Source organism: Cryptomeria japonica, unplaced genomic scaffold, assembly GCF_030272615.1.
Source record: "Cryptomeria japonica unplaced genomic scaffold, Sugi_1.0 HiC_scaffold_203, whole genome shotgun sequence".
Lineage (NCBI taxonomy): Eukaryota > Viridiplantae > Streptophyta > Pinopsida > Cupressales > Cupressaceae > Cryptomeria > Cryptomeria japonica.
The window spans coordinates 112,501-135,000 of NW_026729025.1; the positions used below are offsets into that span (position 1 = coordinate 112,501).

At 60.7% G+C, this 22,500-nt stretch overlaps 2 non-coding genes across 2 annotated transcripts; both read left to right on the top strand.

Moving 5' to 3' along the window:
* The first annotated feature begins 12,143 nt into the window (after positions 1 to 12,143).
* Positions 12,144 to 12,262, top strand: LOC131868327 (5S ribosomal RNA). Its single transcript, XR_009366793.1, has one exon. It is a non-coding gene; the product is annotated as a 5S ribosomal RNA (ribosomal RNA).
* A 7,817-nt stretch (positions 12,263 to 20,079) lies between these two features.
* Positions 20,080 to 20,198, top strand: LOC131868362 (5S ribosomal RNA). The gene has a single exon (XR_009366826.1). It is a non-coding gene; the product is annotated as a 5S ribosomal RNA (ribosomal RNA).
* The last annotated feature ends 2,302 nt before the right edge of the window (positions 20,199 to 22,500 follow it).

Below are 22,500 nucleotides of genomic sequence, written 5' to 3' on the forward strand. Positions count from 1 at the left end.
TCCTCGGAAGAGGACAGTTCGAGTGACAGGTCAAATCCAAGAGTTCCGAAGACTACCTCCAGGAACAATCGGGAACAAGACCGATTACAAGTCGTCGAGTCTGTTACTGGGCGAACACGAGATGCGCACAGGAAATCGATCAGCCCTCACAATGGCCCAAGGCCAGAGATCGGACTGCTACGATTTACCCCAACAATCATCGTGCCACTCTTCGCAGAGAGGTGATAGACGCCAACGAGCCCGCGCATAGCAATCGAGGTGTAAAAAGGGCGTTGAAGGCAGGAAGCCTGGACGAAAGAGGCTACGAGGTCACCTCGAAGCGGTCTAAGAATCGGGCGCACTTGGGGCGACTACCAGTGCCAACCCCTTATCCCGCGGTGCGTCCGACACACAGAAATTTCCAAGGCGGCCAAGGAGCCTCCCCGCATAGCAATCGGGGTGTGAGGTTACGGATGCAGCATTGATAGCAATCGAGGTGTGAGGCGAAGGATGCAGAAGTGAGAGCCGAGGGATGTAGCAGAGATAGCAATCGGGGTGTGTGATGCAGAAGAGATAGCAATCGAGGTGTGCGGTGGGAAGGGCCCAGCAGCCAGAATGCATGAAGCGACGGATGAAGCAGTGATGACAACCGGGCTGTGAGGAGAGGAGGGATGCAGCCAAGAAAGCAATCAGGGCTCGAGGCAAGGGATGCATCAAGGATAGCAATCATGTTGTGAGGCGAGATTCCAAAGGCTAAACGTGAGAGGCTGCAGGGTCGACTCAGAGAGGTCTATGCATGTGAGAGGCTGAAAGCAAGGTCGACTCGGAGCGGTCTATGCATCGGGCGCGCTTGGGGCGACTACCAGTGCCAACCCCTTATCCCGCGACGCGTCCGACAAAGAGAACGTTCCAAGGCGGCAGAGGAGGTTACCAGCCGAAGGATGCAGTAGCAATAACAGGTATAGTTCCGCGGCGGCCGAGAAGACTCACCGCATAGGAATCGGGATGCGAGGCGAGGGATGCGGCGGGAAGGCCCCGACGGCTAAACGGAAGAGGCTGCAGGGCCGCCTCGGAATGGTCCAAGCATCGGATGCGATTGGGACGACTACCAGTGCCAACCCCTTATCCCGCGATGCGTCCGATACACAGATAGTTCCAAGGCGGCCGAGGAGCCTCACCGCATATCAATCGGGGTGCGAGGCGAGGGATGGGGCGGGAAGGCCCCAACGGCTAGACGGAAGAGGCTTCAGGGCCACCTCGGAATGGTCCAAGCATCGGACGCGCTTGGGGCGACTGCCAGTGCCAACCCCTTATCCCGCGATGCGTCCGATACACAGATGGTTCCAAGGCGGCCGAGGAGCCTCACCGCATAGCAATCGGGGGTGCGAGGCGAGGGATGGGGCGGGAAGGCCCCAACGGCTAGACGGAAGAGGCTTCAGGGCCGCCTAGGAATGGTCCAAGCATCGGACACGCTTGGGGCGACTACCAGTGACAGCCCCCTATCCCGCGATGCGTCCGATACGAAGATGGTTCCAAGGCGGCCGAGGAGCCTCACCGCATAGCAATCGGGGTGCGAGGTGGGGGATGCGGCGAGATGGCCCCAACGGCTAGACGGAAGAGGCCACAGGGCCGCGTCGGAATAGTCCAAGCATCGGACGCGCTTGGGGCGACTACCAGTGACAACCCCTTATCCCGCGATGCGTCCGATACGAAGATAGTTCCAAGGCGGCCGAGGAGCCTCACCGCATAGCAATCGGGGTGCGAGGTGGGGGATGCGGCGAGATGGCCCCAACGGCTAGACGGAAGAGGCTGCAGGGCCACCTCGGAATAGTCCAAGCATCGGACGCGCTTGGGGCCACTACCAGTGACAACCCCTTATCCCGCGATGCGTCCGATACGAAGATAGTTCCAAGGCGGCCGAAGAGCCTCACCGCATAGCAATCGGGGTGCGAGGTGGGGGATGCGGCGAGATGGCCCCAACGGCTAGACGGAAGAGGCCACAGGGCCGCCTCGGAATAGTCCAAGCATCGGACGCGCTTGGGGCGACTACCAGTGACAACCCCTTATCCCGCGATGCGTCCGATACGAAGATAGTTCCCAGGCGGCCGAGGAGCCTCACCGCATAGCAATCGGGGTGCGAGGCGAGGGATGCGGCGAGATGGCCCCAAAGGCTAGACGGAAGAGGCTGCAGGGCTGCCTCGGAATAGTCCAAGCATCGGACGCGCTTGGGGCGACTACCACTGCCAACCCCTTATCCCGCGATGCGTCCGATACACAGATAGTTCCGAGGCGGCCGAGGAGGTGGGGGATGCAGCGAGATGGCCCCAACGGCTAGACGGAAGAGGCTGCAGGGCCGCCTCGGAATAGTCCAAGCATCGGACGCGCTTGGGGCGACTACCAGTGACAACCCCTTATCCCGCGATGCGTCCGATACACAGATAGTTCCGAGGCGGCCAAGGAGCCTCACCGCATAGCAATCGTGGTGCGAGGTGGGGGATGCGGCGAGATGGCCCCAACGGCTAGACGGAAGAGGCTGCAGGGCCGCCTCGGAATGGTCCAAGCATCGGATGCGCTTGGGGCGACTACCACTGCCAACCCCTTATCCCGCGATGCGTCCGATACACAGATAGTTCCAAGGCGGCCGAGGAGCCTCACAGCATAGCAATCAGGGTGCGAGGCGAGGGATGCGGCGAGAAAGCCCCAACGGCTAGAGGGAAGAGGCTTCAGGTCCGCCTCGGAATGGTCCAAGCATCGGACGCGCTTGGGGCGACTACCAGTGACAACCCCTTATCCCGCGACGCGTCCGATACACAGATAGTTCCAAGGCGGCCGAGGAGCCTCACCGCATAGCAATCGGGGTGCGAGGCGAGGGATGCGGCGAGAAGGACCCAACGGCTACACGGAAGAGGCTTCGGGGCCGCCTCGGAATGGTCCAAGCATCGGACGCGCTTGGGGCGACTACCAGTGACAACCCCTTATCCCGCGACGCGTCCGATACACAGATAGTTCCAAGGCGGCCGAGGAGCCTCACCGCATAGCAATCGGGGTGCCAGGCGAGGGATGCGGCGAGAAGGACCCAACGGCTAGACGGAAGAGGCTTCGGGGCCGCCTCGGAATGGTCCAAGCATCGGACGCGCTTGGGGCGACTACCAGTGACAACCCCTTATCCCGCGACGCGTCCGATACACAGATAGTTCCAAGGCGGCCGAGGAGCCTCACCGCATAGCAATCGGGGTGCGAGGCGAGGGATGCGGCGAGAAGGACCCAACGGCTAGACGGAAGAGGCTTCGGGTCCGCCTCGGAATGGTCCAAGCATCGGACGCGCTTGGGGCGACTACCAGTGACAACCCCTTATCCCGCGACGCGTCCGATACACAGATAGTTCCAAGGCGGCCGAGGAGCCTCACCGCATAGCAATCGGGGTGCGAGGCGAGGGATGCGGCGAGAAGGACCCAACGGCTAGACGGAAGAGGCTTCGGGTCCGCCTCGGAATGGTCCAAGCATCGGACGCGCTTGGGGCGACTACCAGTGACAACCCCTTATCCCGCGACGCGTCCGATACACAGATAGTTCCAAGGCGGCCGAGGAGCCTCACCGCATAGCAATCGGGGTGCGAGGCGAGGGATGCGGCGAGAAGGACCCAACGGCTAGACGGAAGAGGCTTCGGGTCCGCCTCGGAATGGTCCAAGCATCGGACGCGCTTGGGGCGACTACCAGTGACAACCCCTTATCCCGCGACGCGTCCGATACACAGATAGTTCCGAGGCGGCCGAGGAGCCTCACCGCATAGCAATCGGGGTGCGAGGCGAAGGATGCGGCGAGAAGGACCCAACGGCTAGACGGAAGAGGCTTCGGGTCCGCCTCGGAATGGTCCAAGCATCGGACGCGCTTGGGGCGACTACCAGTGACAACCCCTTATCCCGCGACGCGTCCGATACACAGATAGTTCCAAGGCGGCCGAGGAGCCTCACCGCATAGCAATCGGGGTGCGAGGCGAGGGATGCGGCGAGAAGGACCCAACGGCTAGACGGAAGAGGCTTCAGGGCCGCCTCGGAATGGTCCAAGCATCGAACGCGCTTGGGGCGACTACCAGTGACAACCCCTTATCCCGCGACGCGTCCGATACACAGATAGTTCCGAGGCGGCCGAGGAGCCTCACCGCATAGCAATCGGGGTGCGAGGCGAGGGATGCGGCGAGAAGGACCCAACGGCTAGACGGAAGAGGCTTCAGGGCCGCCTCGGAATGGTCCAAGCATCGGACGCGCTTGGGGCGACTACCAGTGACAACCCCTTATCCCGCGACGCGTCCGATACACAGATAGTTCCGAGGCGGCCGAGGAGCCTCAACGCATAGCAATCGGGGTGCGAGGCGAGGGATGCGGCGAGAAGGACCCAACGGCTAGACGGAAGAGGCTTCAGGGCCGCCTCGGAATGGTCCAAGCATCGGACGCGCTTGGGGCGACTACCAATGACAACCCCTTATCCCGCGACGCGTCCGATACACAGATAGTTCCGAGGCGGCCGAGGAGCCTCACCGCATAGCAATCGGGGTGCGAGGCGAGGGATGCGGCGAGAAGGACCCAACGGCTAGACGGAAGAGGCTTCAGGGCCGCCTCGGAATGGTCCAAGCATCGGACGCGCTTGGGGCGACTACCAGTGACAACCCCTTATCCCGCGACGCGTCCGATACACAGATAGTTCCGAGGCGGCCGAGGAGCCTCACCGCATAGCAATCGGGGTGCGAGGCGAGGGATGCGGCGAGAAGGACCCAACGGCTAGACGGAAGAGGCTTCAGGGCCGCCTCGGAATGGTCCAAGCATCGGACGCGCTTGGGGCGACTACCGTTGCCAACCCCTTATCCCGCGATGCGTCTGATACACAGATAGTTCCGAGGCGGCCGAGGAGCCTCACCGCATAGCAATCGGGTTGCGAGGCAGATTATTGGGAAGGGAACCCCCTGGGATGCGGCTCAAGCAGTGCCCAAAGGGACTGGAATGCGGAATCACATCGAGAGACCCAAATGCTATACGAGGGCTCAAATCGAATTATCGATTTGGCCACGACATGGACGCATCGGAACGACTACCTTTGCCGAACCACTCGCAATTGCATCCATACCGAAACCAATAGACATTTCCGTTAGAGCCCTCGCATAGCATTCGGGAATCTCGCATGCCCCTCTAAATCGACCAATGCTGGCGCTCAATGAAAATCCGAGCGCTACCACCGTTCGAGCGCCAGCATTGGTCGAGTTAGAGGGGCACGGGGGAGAATGCTCCAGTCAACACCTCCCCTATATAAGTTATTTGTCCGATTCTCGCACAACCGTAGTCTGCCTCGTCGAATCAAACAACGGTCCCAGATTCCGACTTCCGTTCCGTAGAGACCCAAAAGCTAGATGGAGGCTCGCAAGAAAGAGAGTCGGCGCATAGCAATCGGGTTTCTCGAACGTTTAGGGACCGAGCTCACTTGCGGATAGGGCAAAATCCGCCAAGCAACCCAAAAGCTAGACGGGGGCTCGAATCGAATCGCCTAGGCGGCCACAACAACGACGTGTTGGATCGACTACCAGTGCCAAACCATTCAGCAAGACTAGTCTGTGTCGAGGCCGGATAGAGATTCTCAGAGAGCGCCCGCATAGCATTTAGGAGACCTGCCGCGTCCCTCACACTCGACAAATGGTGGTGCACGTTTATAAATCCGAGCGATCCCAACCCTTTCAAGCACCAACATCGGTCGAGATAGAGGGGCACGGAGGGGGCTGCGTGAGACAACACAGTCCCCTATATAAGTTATTTGTCCGATTCTCACACATCCGAAGAATGGTCATCAAATCGGACAACAGCCCAAACTTCCGACTTCCGTCCCAGAAAGCCCAAGAGCTATCTAAAACGTTCATGGCCGGAACTCGATCGCGGCTATACCAGTCCGCCAAGCAACCCAAAAGCTAGACTGGAGCTCTAGTCGAATCACCTCTGTGGCCATTGCAAGGACGTGTTGGAGCGACTACCATTGCCGAACCATTCCGCAGGTCGAGTCCATACCAAGGCCGCATAGAGATTCACGATGAGCTCCTGCATAGCAATCAGGAGACTTGCCGTGTCCATCACAATCGATAAATCCTGGTGCAAGATTTTTGCATCCGAGCGCTCCAACCAGTCGAGCACCAGCATCAATCGACATAAACGGGCACGGGGGGAGGATGCTCGAGAACACTACCTCCCCTATATAAGTTATTTGTCCGATTCTCAAGCAGCCGAAGTCTGGTCATCGAATCGGGTCAAAGACCACAACTTCCGACTTTACCCACAATGCAAGTCATCGAATCGAACATCGGCCCCCGAGTCGGACTCCATGCGTATGTCAGGTCATCGGACCCAAATTCCGCCTTCCTGCGCATGGCGGGCCATCAATATCAACTCGGTCATCGGACCCAAACTCCGCCTTTTTGCGTATGGCACGCCTTCAAATCGGTCATCGGACCCAAATTCCGCCTTCCTGTGCATGGCGGGCCATCAACATCAACTCGGTCATCGGACCCAAATTCCGCCTTTCTGCGCATGGCACGCCATCAACTCGGTCATCGGACCCAAATTCCGCCTTCCTGCGCATGGCAGGTCATCGGACACAAATTCAGACCTCGCCAATATGCCTACGTATCGAATCGGTCATCGGACCCAACTTCCGACTTCATCCATACTGTAGGGTCTTTGAGGTTGGCGCGGTGCGCTCAACCCAGGGAGTCGACCCATCGAAGCATACACCTCCCCTATATAAGCTATTTGTCCGATTCCCACACCTGTGTAGTTTGCACCTCTGACCAGGACATCGACCCCAACTTCCGAACTCGACTGCAACGACGGCACCAGCGCCTTGGTGCGCACCTTGCGACGCACAGTCCCAACATTCGCCTTCCTGCACATGGCAGGTCATCGGACCCAAATTCCGACCTCGCGAGTATGCCTACATATCGAATCGGTCATCGGACCCAACTTCCGACTTCATCCATACCGTAGGGTCTTTGAGGTTGGCGCGGTGCGCTCAACCCGGGGAGTCGACCCAACGAAGCATACACCTCCCCTATATAAGCTATTTGTCCGATTCCCACACCTGTGTAGTTTGCACCTCCGATCAAGACATCGACCCCAACTTCCGAACTCGCCTCCAACGACCGAACCAGCGCCTTGGTGCGCACCTTGCAACGCACAGTGCCAACATTCGCCTTCCTGCACGTGGCAGGTCATCGGACCCAAATTCCGACCTCGCGAGTATGCCTACATATCGAATCGGTCATCGGACCCAACTTCCGACTTCATCCATACCGTAGGGTCTTTGAGGTTGGCGCGGTGCGCTCAACCCGGGGAGTCGACCCAACGAAGCATACACCTCCCCTATATAAGCTATTTGTCCGATTCCCACACCTGTGTAGCTTGCACCTCCGATCAGGACATCGACCCCAACTTCCGAACTCGACTAAAAAGACCGCACCAGCGCCTTGGTGTGCACCTTGCAACGCACAGTGTCAACATTCGCCTTCCTGCACATGGCAGGTCATCGGACCCAAATTCCGACCTCATGAGCATACCTACTAATCGAATCGGTCATCGGACCCAACTTCCGACTTCATCCATACCGTAGGGTCTTTGAGGTTGGCGCGGTGCGCTCAACCTGGGGAGTCGACCCATCGAAGCATACACCTCCCCTATATAAGCTATTTGTCCGATTCCGACACCTGTGTAGTTTGCACCTCCGCTCAGGACATCGACCCCAACTTCCGAACTCGCCTGCAACGACCGAACCAGCGCCTTGGTGCGCACCAAAAGTGCGCACTTTTGGAGGGCACTTTTCTGCGCTCCAAAGGTGCGCACTTTTGGAGGGCACTTTTTGGAGGGCACTTTTCTGCGCTCCAAAGGTGCGCACTTTTGGAGGGCACTTTTTGGAGGGCACTTTTCTGCGCTCCAAAGGTGCGCACTTTTGGAGGGCACTTTTTGGAGGGCACTTTTCTGCGCTCCAAAGGTGCGCACTTTTGGAGGGCACTTTTTGGAGGGCACTTTTCTGCGCTCCAAAGGTGCGCACTTTTGGAGGGCACTTTTTGGAGGGCACTTTTCTGCGCTCCAAAGGTGCGCACTTTTGGAGGGCACTTTTTGGAGGGCACTTTTCTGCGCTCCAAAGGTGCGCACTTTTGGAGGGCACTTTTTGGAGGGCACTTTTCTGCGCTCCAAAGGTGCGCACTTTTGGAGGGCACTTTTTGGAGGGCACTTTTCTGCGCTCCAAAGGTGCGCACTTTTGGAGGGCACTTTTTGGAGGGCACTTTTCTGCGCTCCAAAGGTGCGCACTTTTGGAGGGCACTTTTTGGAGGGCACTTTTCTGCGCTCCAAAGGTGCGCACTTTTGGAGGGCACTTTTGTGCACTCCAAAGGTGCGCACTTTTGGAGGGCACTTTTCCTGTGCTCCAAAGGTGCACACCTAGGTGAGCACCTTCGACCACACCTTGTAGCACACCAAACTCTGACTTTCGACTTCATCCGCAATGCAGGGTCTTTGAGGTTGGCGCAATGCGCACAACCAGGGGAGTCGACCCATCAAACCCAACACCTCCCCTATATAAGCTATTTGTCTGATTCTCATACATGCGTAGCCTGCAGGAGCAATTAGGACATCGACCCCAACTTTCGGCTTCTAAACGAAAACAAGGTCTTTGAGGTTGGTGTAATGCGAACAACTAGGGGAGTCAACCCATCAAACCCAACACCTCCCCTATATAAGCTATTTGTCTGATTCTCATACATGTGTAGTCTACAGGAGCAATTAGGACATCGACCCCAACTTTTGACTTCTTAACGAAAACAAGGTCTTTGAGGTTGACGTAATGCGCACAACCAGGGGAGTCGACCCATCAAACCCAACACCTCCCCTATATAAGCTATTTGTCCGATTCTCATACATGTGTAGCCTGCAGGAGCCATTAGGACATTGACCCCAACTTTTGACTTCTTAACGAAAACAAGGTCTTTGAGGTTGGCGTAATGCGCACAACCAAGGGAGTTGACCCATCAAACCCAACACCTCCCCTATATAAGCTATTTGTCTGATTCTCATACATGTGTAGCCTGCAACAACGATTAGGACATCCACCCCAACTTCTGAATTCGTCTGCGTTGACCGCACCAAAGGTGCACGCCTTGGTGCTCACCAAAATCCGACTTCCGACTTCTTCTGCTATGCGGGGTCTTTGAGGTTGGCGCAGTGCGCACAACCAGGGGAGTCAACCCACCGAATGCAACACCTCCCCTATATAAGCTATTTGTCTGATTCTCATACATGCGTAGACTGCAGCAATGATTAGGACATCCACCCCAACTTTTGACTTCTTAAACAAGACAGGGTCTTTGAAGTTGGTGCAGTGCACACAACCAGGGGAGTCGACCCATCAAACGCAACACCTCCCCTATATAAAGCTATTTGTCCGATTCTCATACGTGTAGTCTGCAGCAGCGATTAGGACATCGACCCCAACTTCCGAATTCGTTTGCATTGACCGCACCAAAGGTGCACGCCTTGGTGTGCACCCTGGAGTGCACTTTGGTGCTCACCTCGGTGCACACTTTGGTGTGCACCTCGGTGTGCACCAAAGGTGCGCACCTTGGAGCGCACCAAAGGTGTACACTTTGGAGCGCACCACATAGGGTCTTTGAGAGGTTGGCGCAGTGCGCACACCAAGGTGGGTGTTGAGGTGCGTGCCGAGGTGGGTGGGTGCTAGGGTGCGCTCCATGGTGGGTGCCAGGGTGGGTGCGTGCTAGGGTGGATTCCAAAGAGGGTCATAGGGTGGGTGCCAAGGTGGGTTGGTGATATAGTGGGTTCAAAGGTGGGTACTAGGGTGGGTTCCAAGGTGGGTCACAAGTTGGGTGCCAGGATGCGTGGGTGTTAGGTTGGGTGCCAAGGTGGGCTCCTGCGTGGGTGGGTGCTAGGGTGGGTTTCAAGGTGGACGCGAGGGCGGGTGCCAAGGTGGGTAACAAGTTGGGTGTTAGGATGGGTGAGTGCTAGAGTGGGTGCCAAGGTGGGTGGGTGCTAAGGTGGATGCCAAGGTGGTTCACAGGGTGGGTGGGTTCTAGGGTGAGTTCCAAGGTGGGTCACAGGTTCAGTGCTAGGGTGGGTGTCAAGGCGGGTGTCGAGGTGCCTGGGTGCTAGGGTGTGGATGCCAATGTGGGTCATAGGGTGGGTACTAGGGTGGGCTGCAATGTGGGTGCCAAGGTGGGTAACATGCTCGGTGGGTTCTAAATTGGGTGCCAGGGTGGGTGTGCACCCACCTTGCCCGAGGTGGGTGCCAAGGTGCCAGTGTGGGTGGGTGCTAAGGTGGATGCCAAGGTGGGTGAGAAGGTGGGTGATAGGTTGAGTGGTAGGATGGGTGGGTGCCAAGATGGGTCACAGGGTGGGTGCAAGGGTGGGTAGGTGCTAGGGTTGGTGTCAGGGTGGGTGGGTGCTAGGTTGGGTTCCAAGGTGGGTGCGAGGGTGAGTGTCAAGGTGGGTCACAGGTTAGGTGCTAGGATGGGTGAGTGCTAGGGTGCAAAGGTGCCAGGGTGGGTGCTAGGATGGGTCGATGCTAGGGTGAGTGGCAAGGTGGGTCCACAAGTGTCAAGGTGGGTGCCGAGGTGGGTGCCAAGTCGGCGACTGCTATGGTGGATGCCAAGGTGGGTCACGGGGTGGGTGCCAAGTTGCTAGGTTGGGTTCCAAGGTGGGTGCCAACGTGGGTGCTAGGGTGCGTGGGTTAAAGGGTGTGTCACAACGTGGGTGCCAGGATGGGTGCGCACCCACACTGGCCAAGACGGGTGCGGGTGCAAGGTTGGGTTCCAAGCCCGGTCACAGGCTGGGTGCTAGGATGGGTGGGTGCCAAGGTGGGCACCAGGGTGGGTGCACCCACCCTGGCCAAGGTGGGTCACGGGGTGGGTCCTAGGGTGGGTAACGGGGTGGGTACTAAGGTGCGTGCCAAGGTGGGTCATAGGGTGGGTGCCAAGGTGGGCACCAGGGTGGGTGTGCACCAACCCTAGCCAGGGTAGGTCACGGGGTGGTTGTCGGGGTGGGCGTCAAGGAGCCAAGGTGGGTGGCAAGTAGCCAAGTTGCGTGCCAAGGTGGGTGTCGGGGTGGGTGCCAAGGATCCAAGGTGGGTGCCAAGGAACCAAGGTGGGTGTCTGGGTGGGTGCCGAGGTGGGAGCCAGGGTGGGTCCCAAGGTGAGTGCAAAGGTGGGTGCCAGGGTCAAGGTGAGTGCCAATGTGGGTTCCAAGGTGCCAGGGTCAGGGTGAGTGCCAATGTGGGTTCAAAGGTGCTAAGTTGGGTGCGAGGTTGGGTGCGAGGGTGGGTGGGTGCCAAGGTGTGCTAGGTGGAAGCCCGGGTGGGTCGGCATCCCATGGGTGTCGAGTTGGGTGCCTGATGGGTGCTTCTTGTCAAGTTTTAGTCGTCGGGACTCATTTCGAGCCTTAGAGGTCGTTTCTTGTCCGGTTGCCCTGTCTTCGACCTGGGAACCCAATTTTGGTCCTCGGGTCCCATTTTTTTTTGTCTCGCATCCCACTTTTGGCCTGTGGCCTTTTCGGGGTCGATTCTCGTTTTGGGCATCAGAGCATGTTTCTTCTCCTAAAACCCAATATTTGTTTATTAAGTCTCGGAACACATTTTTGTTCTCGTGGACCCATCATGGGTCTTGGAACGCATTTGTGGTCCTTGGGTCCCATTTTGCATCCCGAAACTTGTGTTTTGGTGCTTGATCCCTATTTTGGGTGCCCACCTTGCACCAAGTGCGCACCCGGGGCAAACCGAGCGCCTTGGTGCACCGGGGCAAGATCGAGCGTGCACCCGAGGCGCCCCGAACATGCACCAAGGTGCACTCGGCCCACATGTGAGCGCAGGTCGTTGCGCCCGAGGTGGTGTGTGGGCACCGCGTTGCAGACGGGACACTGCACGCACACGACGCCCCCTCCAGGTGCACGCACGTAGGCCGGGCCGGGTGCACACCCGACGCCCTAGCAAGGTGCGCGCACCCGGGCAGGGCTCACACTTGGCGAACGGGGCGCACTTCGCGAGGGAGGGTGTGCACCTCGACGGGGGTGGGTGGCCGGGGTGGATTCGCACGTGGGTCGCGGTTTGCTAAGTACACACTGCGACAAGCTCATAACGGGTGCGATCATACCAGCATTAGTGCACCGGATCCCATCAGAACTCCGCAGTTAAGCGCGCTTGGGCCGGAGTAGTACTGGGATGGGTGACCTCCCGGGAAGTCCCGGTGTTGCACCCTTTTTTAGTTTTTCGCCGGGCGTCGCAATGCTATTTGAATAAACCTTTTGCCCGTTTGCGTTCTCGTCGGGGCCGGGCCGGGCCGGGGTGCGCTGCCCGCACTACCGCGCGCGCGGGGGCGACACCGAGCGCGCACCCGAGGCACCCCGAGCACACAGGCCACGGTGCAACCCGGGCGTTGTGCGCGCACCCCGGTGCGCCCGAGGTGCTGCGCGCGCACCCAGGTGAAATCGGTGTGCACCTCGGCCAGTGCGCGCTCGGTCGAGTCGCGCACGTTGGCCAAGGTGCACGGTGATGTTTCTTACTCTAAGGTTCCGCACCAGACGCCCGGGACAGGTGAGCGAAGCTGGGCGGGGCCGGGTGCGCGGCCGGGGCAGGTGCACGCAGCTGGAGAGAGCTTTGGAGCACACTTCGGAGCGCACCAATGATGCGCTCCATTCAAAAGTTTCCTGAAAAGGCAAAAAAAGTTGAGATTATAGAATTTCCCACTTGAGAGATTGTAAAAAAAAAAAATTTAAAATGAAGGAAACGCGGGTGCCAAGGTGTGCGCAGCCCAGCCAAGGTGTGCGCACCAAGGCGCCCACCCTGGCGAAGGTGCACGCAAGGTGCGCACCCGAGGCAAACCGGACAATTAACCCAACTTTCGACTTCGCGCGCACCTTGGAGCGCACTTCGGAGCGCTCCTTGGTGCGCACCAATCTTGGGCACCTCGGAGTGCACCATGGCGCCCACCAAGGTGCGCACCCGGGGCAAACCGAGCTCCGACTTCGTGCGCACCTTGGAGCGCACGAAAGGTGCGCACCATGGCGCCCACCAAGGTGCGCAGCCCAGCCAAGGCGTGCGCATCAAGGTGCGCACCCTGGCGAAGGTGCGCACCCGGGGCAAACCGAGCTCCGACTTCGTGCGCACCTTGGAGCGCACAAAAGGTGCGCAACCCAGCCAAGGTGTGCGCACCCCGGTCAAACCGAGCTCCGAATCGTGCGCACCAGAGGTGCACGCCATCGTGCGCACCTTGGAGCACACTTCGGAGCCCTCCTTGGTGCGCGCCGATGTTGCGCACCTCGGAGCGCACCCGGGGAAAACAATGCAATTAACCCGACTTTCGACTTCGTGGGCACCTCGGAGCGCTCTCGGGTTCGCACCTCGGAGCACACCGAGGTGCGCACCTTTGATGCGCTGCCTTCACCAATTTCCAGAAAAGGCAAGAAAACATTGAGAAGGTGTGCGCACCGAGGTGCCCACCCTGGCGAAGGTGCACGCGAGGTGCGCACCCGGGGCAAACCGGGCTCCGACTTCGTGCACGCCGCACCTTGGAGCACACTTCGGAGCGCTCCTTGGTGCGCACCAGGGCGCGCAACCCAGCCGAGGTGCCCACCCCGGCGAAGGTGCACGCGAGGTGCGCACCCGGGGCAAACCGGGCTCCGACTTCGTGCACGCCATGGTGCCCACCGCGGCGAAGGTGCACGCGAGGTGCGCACCCGGGGCAAACCGGGCTCCGACTTCGTGCACGCCGCACCTTGGAGCACACTTCGGAGCGCTCCTTGGTGCGCACCATGGTGCCCACCAGGGCGCGCAACCCCGCCGAAGGTGCACGCGAGGTGCGCACCCGGGGCAAACCGGGCTCCGACTTCGTGCACGCCGCACCTTGGAGCACACTTCGGAGCGCTCCTTGGTGCGCACCATGGTGCCCACCAGGGCGCGCAACCCCGCCGAAGGTGCACGCGAGGTGCGCACCCGGGGCAAACCGGGCTCCGACTTCGTGCACGCCATGGTGCGCACCGCGGCGAAGGTGCGCACCCGGGGCAAACCGGGCTCCGACTTCGTGCACGCCGCACCTTGGAGCACACTTCGGAGCGCTCCTTGGTGCGCACCAGGGCGCGCAACCCAGCCGAGGTGCCCACCCCGGCGAAGGTGCACGCGAGGTGCGTACCCGGGGCAAACCGGGCTCCGACTTCGTGCACGCCGCACCTTGGAGCACACTTCGGAGCGCTCCTTGGTGCGCACCATGGTGCCCACCAGGCCGCGCAACCCAGCCAAGGTGTGCGCACCAAGGTGCACGCGAGGTGCGCACCCGGGGCAAACCGGGGTCCGACTTCGTGCACGCCGCACCTTGGAGCACACATCGGGGCGCTCCCGGGTTCGCACCGGCGTTGCGCACCGTGGTGGGCACCTCGGAGCACACCAAGGTGGGCAGCGAGGTGCGCACCTTTGATGCGATGCCTTCACTAATTTCCATAAAAGGCAAAAAAAAAACGAGATTTTAAAATTTCCGTTTTGAAAGATAGTGAGAAAAAGGGAATGCTGGTGCCATCTTGAGCCCGCCCTGGTGCGCAGCCCAGCCAAGGTGTGCGCACCAAGGTGCCCACCCTGGCGAAGGTGCGCGCCCGGGCAATTAATCCAACTTCCAACTTCGCGCGCGCCAGGGTGGGAGCGCACCCAACAACCGGGCCTGGGAAGAGCCAATGCGAGAAACCCCACCAAACGCTCTGACAAAAAAAGAGGGGGCGCTCCAGTAACCCCGCTTCGGAGCGCACCCTGGGCAAACCCAGCCAAGGTGCCCACCCCGGCCAAGGTGCAGGCGAGGTGCGCACCCGGGGCAAACCGGGCTCCGACAACGTGCACGCCGCACCTTGGAGCACACTTCGTAGCGCTCCCGGGTGCGCACCTCAGAGCACACCAAGGTGGGCAGCGAGGTGCGCACCTTTGATGCGCTGCCTTCACTAATTTCCAGAAAAGGCAAAAAAAAAAGGAGATTTTAAAATTTCCGTTTTGAAAGATAGTGAAAAAAACGGAACGCGCGTGCCATCTTGAGCCCGCCCTGGTGCGCAGCCCAGGTAAGGTGCCCACCCTGGCAAAGGTGCGCACCCGGGCAATTAACCCTACTTCCGACTTCGTGCGCGCCAGGGTGGCAACCGGGCCTCGGAAGAGCCAATGCGAGAAACCCCACCAAACGCTCCGACAAAAAAAGAGGCGGCGCTCCAATAACCCCGCTTCGGAGCGCAGCCGGGGCAAACCCAGCCAAGGTGCCCACCCCGACGAAGGTGCACGCGAGGTGCGCACCCGGGGCAAACCGGGCTCCGACAACGTGCACGCAGCACCTTGGAGCACACTTCGAAGCACTCCCGGGTGCCCACCGGCGTTGCGCACCGTGGTGGGCAGCGAGGTGCGCACCTTTGATGCGCTGCCTTCACTAATTTCCAGAAAAAGGCAAAAAAAAATGAGATTTTAAAATTTCCGTTTTGAAAGATAGTGAAAAAAAAGGAACGCGGGTGCCATCTTGAGCCCGCCCTGGTGCGCAGCCCAGGCAAGGCATGCGCACCAAGGTGCCCACCCGAGGTGCACACCCGGGGCAAACCGGGCTCCGACTTCGTGCAGGCCGCACCTTGGAGCACACTTCGGAGCGCTCCTTGGTGCGCACCATGGTGCCCACCAGGGCGCGCAACCCAGCCAAGGTCTGCACACCAAGGTGCCCACCCCGGCGAAGGTGCACGCGAGGTGCGCACCCGGGGCAAACCGGGCTCCGACTTCGTGCACGCCATGGTGCCCACCGCGGCGAAGGTGCACGCGAGGTGCGCACCCGGGGCAAACCGGGCTCCGACTTCGTGCACGCCGCACCTTGGAGCACACTTCGGAGCGCTCCTTGGTGCGCACCATGGTGCCCACCAGGGCGCGCAACCCAGCCAAGGTGTGCGCACCAAGGTGCACGCGAGGTGCGCACCCGGGGCAAACCGGGGTCCGACTTCGTGCACGCCGCACCTTGGAGCACACATCGGAGCGCTCCCAGGTTCGCACCAGCGTTGCGCACCTTTGATGCGCTGCCTTCACTAATTTCCAGAAAAGGCAAAAAAAAACGAGATTTTAAAATTTCCGTTCTGAAAGATAGTGAAAAAAACGGAACGCGGGTGCCATCTTGAGCCCTTCCTGGTGCGCAGCCCAGGCAAGTTGTGCGCACCAAGGTGCCCACCCTGGCGGAGGTGCGCGCCCGGGGCAATCCGGGCTCCGACTTCGTGCACTGCATGGTGCCCACCAAGGCGCGCAACCCAGCCAAGGTGCCCACCGCAGCGAAGGTGCACGCGAGGTGCGCACCCGAGGTGCACACCCGGGGCAAACCGGGCTCCGACTTCGTGCACGCCGCACCTTGGAGCACACTTCAGAGCGCTCCTTGGTGCGCACCAGGGCGCGCAACCCAGCCGAGGTGCCCACCCCGGCGAAGGTGCACGCGAGGTGCGCACCCGGGGCAAACCGGGCTCCGACTTCGTGCACGCCATGGTGCCCACCGCGGCGAAGGTGCGCACCCGGGGCAAACCGGGCTCCGACTTCGTGCACGCCGCACCTTGGAGCACACTTCGGAGCGCTCCTTGGTGCGCACCATGGTGCCCACCAGGCCGCGCAACCCAGCCAAGGTGTGCGCACCAAGGTGCACGCGAGGTGCGCACCCGGGGCAAACCGGGGTCCGACTTCGTGCACGCCGCACCTTGGAGCACACATCGGGGCGCTCCCGGGTTCGCACCGGCGTTGCGCACCGTGGTGGGCACCTCGGAGCACACCAAGGTGGGCAGCGAGGTGCGCACCTTTGATGCGATGCCTTCACTAATTTCCATAAAAGGCAAAAAAAAAACGAGATTTTAAAATTTCCGTTTTGAAAGATAGTGAGAAAAAGGGAATGCTGGTGCCATCTTGAGCCCGCCCTGGTGCGCAGCCCAGCCAAGGTTTGCGCACCAAGGTGCCCACCCTGGCGAAGGTGCGCGCCCGGGCAATTAACCCAACTTCCAACTTCGCGCGCGCCAGGGTGGGAGCGCACCCAACAACCGGGCCTGGGAAGAGCCAATGCGAGAAACCCCACCAAACTCTCTGACAAAAAAAGAGGGGGCGCTCCAGTAACCCCGCTTCGGAGCGCACCCTGGGCAAACCCAGCCAAGGTGCCCACCCCGGCCAAGGTGCAGGCGAGGTGCGCACCCGGGGCAAACCGGGCTCCGACAACGTGCACGCCGCACCTTGGAGCACACTTCGTAGCGCTCCCGGGTGCGCACCTCAGAGCACACCAAGGTGGGCAGCGAGGTGCGCACCTTTGATGCGCTGCCTTCACTAATTTCCAGAAAAGGCAAAAAAAAAAGGAGATTTTAAAATTTCCGTTTTGAAAGATAGTGAAAAAAACGGAACGCGCGTGCCATCTTGAGCCCGCCCTGGTGCGCAGCCCAGGTAAGGTGCCACCCTGGCAAAGGTGCGCACCCGGGCAATTAACCCTACTTCCGACTTCGTGCGCGCCAGGGTGGCAACCGGGCCTCGGAAGAGCCAATGCGAGAAACCCCACCAAACGCTCCGACAAAAAAAGAGGCGGCGCTCCAATAACCCCGCTTCGGAGCGCAGCCGGGGCAAACCAAGCCAAGGTGCCCACCCCGACGAAGGTGCACGCGAGGTGCGCACCCGGGGCAAACCGGGCTCCGACAACGTGCACGCAGCACCTTGGAGCACACTTCGAAGCACTCCCGGGTGCCCACCGGCGTTGCGCACCGTGGTGGGCAGCGAGGTGCGCACCTTTGATGCGCTGCCTTCACTAATTTCCAGAAAAAGGCAAAAAAAAATGAGATTTTAAAATTTCCGTTTTGAAAGATAGTGAAAAAAAAGGAACGCGGGTGCCATCTTGAGCCCGCCCTGGTGCGCAGCCCAGGCAAGGCATGCGCACCAAGGTGCCCACCCGAGGTGCACACCCGGGGCAAACCGGGCTCCGACTTCGTGCAGGCCGCACCTTGGAGCACACTTCGGAGCGCTCCTTGGTGCGCACCATGGTGCCCACCAGGGCGCACCCGAGGCAAACCGGGCTCCGACTTCGTGCACGCCGCACCTTGGAGCACACATCGGAGCGCTCCCAGGTTCGCACCAGCGTTGCGCACCTTTGATGCGCTGCCTTCACTAATTTCCAGAAAAGGCAAAAAAAAACGATATTTTAAAATTTCCGTTCTGAAAGATAGTGAAAAAAACGGAACGCGGGTGCCATCTTGAGCCCTTCCTGATGCGCAGCCCAGGCAAGTTGTGCGCACCAAGGTGCCCACCCTGGCGGAGGTGCGCGCCCGGGGCAAACCGGGCTCCGACTTCGTGCACTGCATGGTGCCCACCAAGGCGCGCAACCCAGCCAAGGTGCCCACCGCAGCGAAGGTGCACGCGAGGTGCGCACCCGAGGTGCACACCCGGGGCAAACCGGGCTCCGACTTCGTGCACGCCGCACCTTGGAGCACACTTCAGAGCGCTCCTTGGTACGCACCAGGGCGCGCAACCCAGCCAAGGTGCTCACCCCGGCGAAGGTGCACGCGAGGTGCGCACCCGGGGCAAACCGGGCTCGGACTTCGTGCACGCCGCACCTTGGAGCACACATCGGAGCGCTCCCGGGTTCGCACCAGCATTGCGCACCTTTGATGCGCTGCCTTCACTAATTTCCAGAAAAGGCAAAAAAAAGAAAAAAATGAGATTTTAAAATTTCCGTTTTGAAAGATAGTGAAAAAAACGGAACGCGGGTGCCATCTTGAGCCCGCCCTGGTGTGCAGCCCAGGCAAGTTGTGCGCACCAAGGCACCCACCCTGGCCAAGGTGGGTCACGGGGTGGGTCCTAGGGTGGGTAACGGTGTGGGTACTAAGGTGCGTGCCAAGGTGGGTCATAGGGTGGGTGCCAAGGTGGGCACCAGGGTGGGTGTGCACCAACCCTAGCCAGGGTAGGTCACGGGGTGGTTGTCGGGGTGGGCGTCAAGGAGCCAAGGTGGGTGGCAAGTAGCCAAGTTGCGTGCCAAGGTGGGTGTCGGGGTGGGTGCCAAGGATCCAAGGTGGGTGCCAAGGAACCAAGGTGGGTGTCTGGGTGGGTGCCGAGGTGGGAGCCAGGGTGGGTCCCAAGGTGAGTGCAAAGGTGGGTGCCAGGGTCAAGGTGAGTGCCAATGTGGGTTCCAAGGTGCCAGGGTCAGGGTGAGTGCCAATGTGGGTTCAAAGGTGCTAAGTTGGGTGCGAGGTTGGGTGCGAGGGTGGGTGGGTGCCAAGGTGTGCTAGGTGGAAGCCCGGGTGGGTCGGCATCCCATGGGTGTCGAGTTGGGTGCCTGATGGGTGCTTCTTGTCAAGTTTTAGTCGTCGGGACTCATTTCGAGCCTTAGAGGTCGTTTCTTGTCCGGTTGCCCTGTCTTCGACCTGGGAACCCAATTTTGGTCCTCGGGTCCCATTTTTTTTTGTCTCGCATCCCACTTTTGGCCTGTGGCCTTTTCGGGGTCGATTCTCGTTTTGGGCATCAGAGCATGTTTCTTCTCCTAAAACCCAATATTTGTTTATTAAGTCTCGGAACACATTTTTGTTCTCGTGGACCCATCATGGGTCTTGGAACGCATTTGTGGTCCTTGGGTCCCATTTTGCATCCCGAAACTTGTGTTTTGGTGCTTGATCCCTATTTTGGGTGCCCACCTTGCACCAAGTGCGCACCCGGGGCAAACCGAGCGCCTTGGTGCACCGGGGCAAGATCGAGCGTGCACCCGAGGCGCCCCGAACATGCACCAAGGTGCACTCGGCCCACATGTGAGCGCAGGTCGTTGCGCCCGAGGTGGTGTGTGGGCACCGCGTTGCAGACGGGACACTGCACGCACACGACGCCCCCTACAGGTGCACGCACGTAGGCCGGGCCGGGTGCACACCCGACGCCCTAGCAAGGTGCGCGCACCCGGGCAGGGCTCACACTTGGCGAACGGGGCGCACTTCGCGAGGGAGGGTGTGCACCTCGACGGGGGTGGGTGGCCGGGGTGGATTCGCACGTGGGTCGCGGTTTGCTAAGTACACACTGCGACAAGCTCATAACGGGTGCGATCATACCAGCGTTAGTGCACCGGATCCCATCAGAACTCCGCAGTTAAGCGCGCTTGGGCCGGAGTAGTACTGGGATGGGTGACCTCCCGGGAAGTCCCGGTGTTGCACCCTTTTTTAGTTTTTCGCCGGGCATCGCAATGCTATTTGAATAAACCTTTTGCCCGTTTGCGTTCTCGTCGGGGCCGGGCCGGGCCGGGGTGCGCTGCCCGCACTACCGCGCGCGCGGGGGCGACACCGAGCGCGCACCCGAGGCGCCCCGAGCACACAGGCCACGGTGCAACCCGGGCGTTGTGCGCGCACCCCGGTGCGCCCGAGGTGCTGCGCGCGCACCCAGGTGAAATCGGTGTGCACCTCGGCCAGTGCGCGCTCGGTCGAGTCGCGCACGTTGGCCAAGGTGCACGGTGATGTTTCTTACTCTAAGGTTCCGCACCAGACGCCCGGGACAGGTGAGCGAAGCTGGGCGGGGCCGGGTGCGCGGCCGGGGCAGGTGCACGCAGCTGGAGAGAGCTTTGGAGCACACTTCGGAGCGCACCAATGATGCGCTCCATTCAAAAGTTTCCTGAAAAGGCAAAAAAAGTTGAGATTATAGAATTTCCCACTTGAGAGATTGTAAAAAAAAAAAATTTAAAATGAAGGAAACGCGGGTGCCAAGGTGTGCGCAGCCCAGCCAAGGTGTGCGCACCAAGGCGCCCACCCTGGCGAAGGTGCACGCAAGGTGCGCACCCGAGGCAAACCGGACAATTAACCCAACTTTCGACTTCGCGCGCACCTTGGAGCGCACTTCGGAGCGCTCCTTGGTGCGCACCAATCTTGGGCACCTCGGAGTGCACCATGGCGCCCACCAAGGTGCGCACCCGGGGCAAACCGAGCTCCGACTTCGTGCGCACCTTGGAGCGCACGAAAGGTGCGCACCATGGCGCCCACCAAGGTGCGCAGCCCAGCCAAGGCGTGCGCATCAAGGTGCGCACCCTGGCGAAGGTGCGCACCCGGGGCAAACCGAGCTCCGACTTCGTGCGCACCTTGGAGCGCACAAAAGGTGCGCAACCCAGCCAAGGTGTGCGCACCCCGGTCAAACCGAGCTCCGAATCGTGCGCACCAGAGGTGCACGCCATCGTGCGCACCTTGGAGCACACTTCGGAGCCCTCCTTGGTGCGCGCCGATGTTGCGCACCTCGGAGCGCACCCGGGGAAAACAATGCAATTAACCCGACTTTCGACTTCGTGGGCACCTCGGAGCGCTCTCGGGTTCGCACCTCGGAGCACACCGAGGTGCGCACCTTTGATGCGCTGCCTTCACCAATTTCCAGAAAAGGCAAGAAAACATTGAGAAGGTGTGCGCACCGAGGTGCCCACCCTGGCGAAGGTGCACGCGAGGTGCGCACCCGGGGCAAACCGGGCTCCGACTTCGTGCACGCCGCACCTTGGAGCACACTTCGGAGCGCTCCTTGGTGCGCACCAGGGCGCGCAACCCAGCCGAGGTGCCCACCCCGGCGAAGGTGCACGCGAGGTGCGCACCCGGGGCAAACCGGGCTCCGACTTCGTGCACGCCATGGTGCCCACCGCGGCGAAGGTGCACGCGAGGTGCGCACCCGGGGCAAACCGGGCTCCGACTTCGTGCACGCCGCACCTTGGAGCACACTTCGGAGCGCTCCTTGGTGCGCACCATGGTGCCCACCAGGGCGCGCAACCCCGCCGAAGGTGCACGCGAGGTGCGCACCCGGGGCAAACCGGGCTCCGACTTCGTGCACGCCGCACCTTGGAGCACACTTCGGAGCGCTCCTTGGTGCGCACCATGGTGCCCACCAGGGCGCGCAACCCCGCCGAAGGTGCACGCGAGGTGCGCACCCGGGGCAAACCGGGCTCCGACTTCGTGCACGCCGCACCTTGGAGCACACTTCGGAGCGCTCCTTGGTGCGCACCAGGGCGCGCAACCCAGCCGAGGTGCCCACCCCGGCGAAGGTGCACGCGAGGTGCGTACCCGGGGCAAACCGGGCTCCGACTTCGTGCACGCCGCACCTTGGAGCACACTTCGGAGCGCTCCTTGGTGCGCACCATGGTGCCCACCAGGCCGCGCAACCCAGCCAAGGTGTGCGCACCAAGGTGCACGCGAGGTGCGCACCCGGGGCAAACCGGGGTCCGACTTCGTGCACGCCGCACCTTGGAGCACACATCGGGGCGCTCCCGGGTTCGCACCGGCGTTGCGCACCGTGGTGGGCACCTCGGAGCACACCAAGGTGGGCAGCGAGGTGCGCACCTTTGATGCGATGCCTTCACTAATTTCCATAAAAGGCAAAAAAAAAACGAGATTTTAAAATTTCCGTTTTGAAAGATAGTGAGAAAAAGGGAATGCTGGTGCCATCTTGAGCCCGCCCTGGTGCGCAGCCCAGCCAAGGTGTGCGCACCAAGGTGCCCAC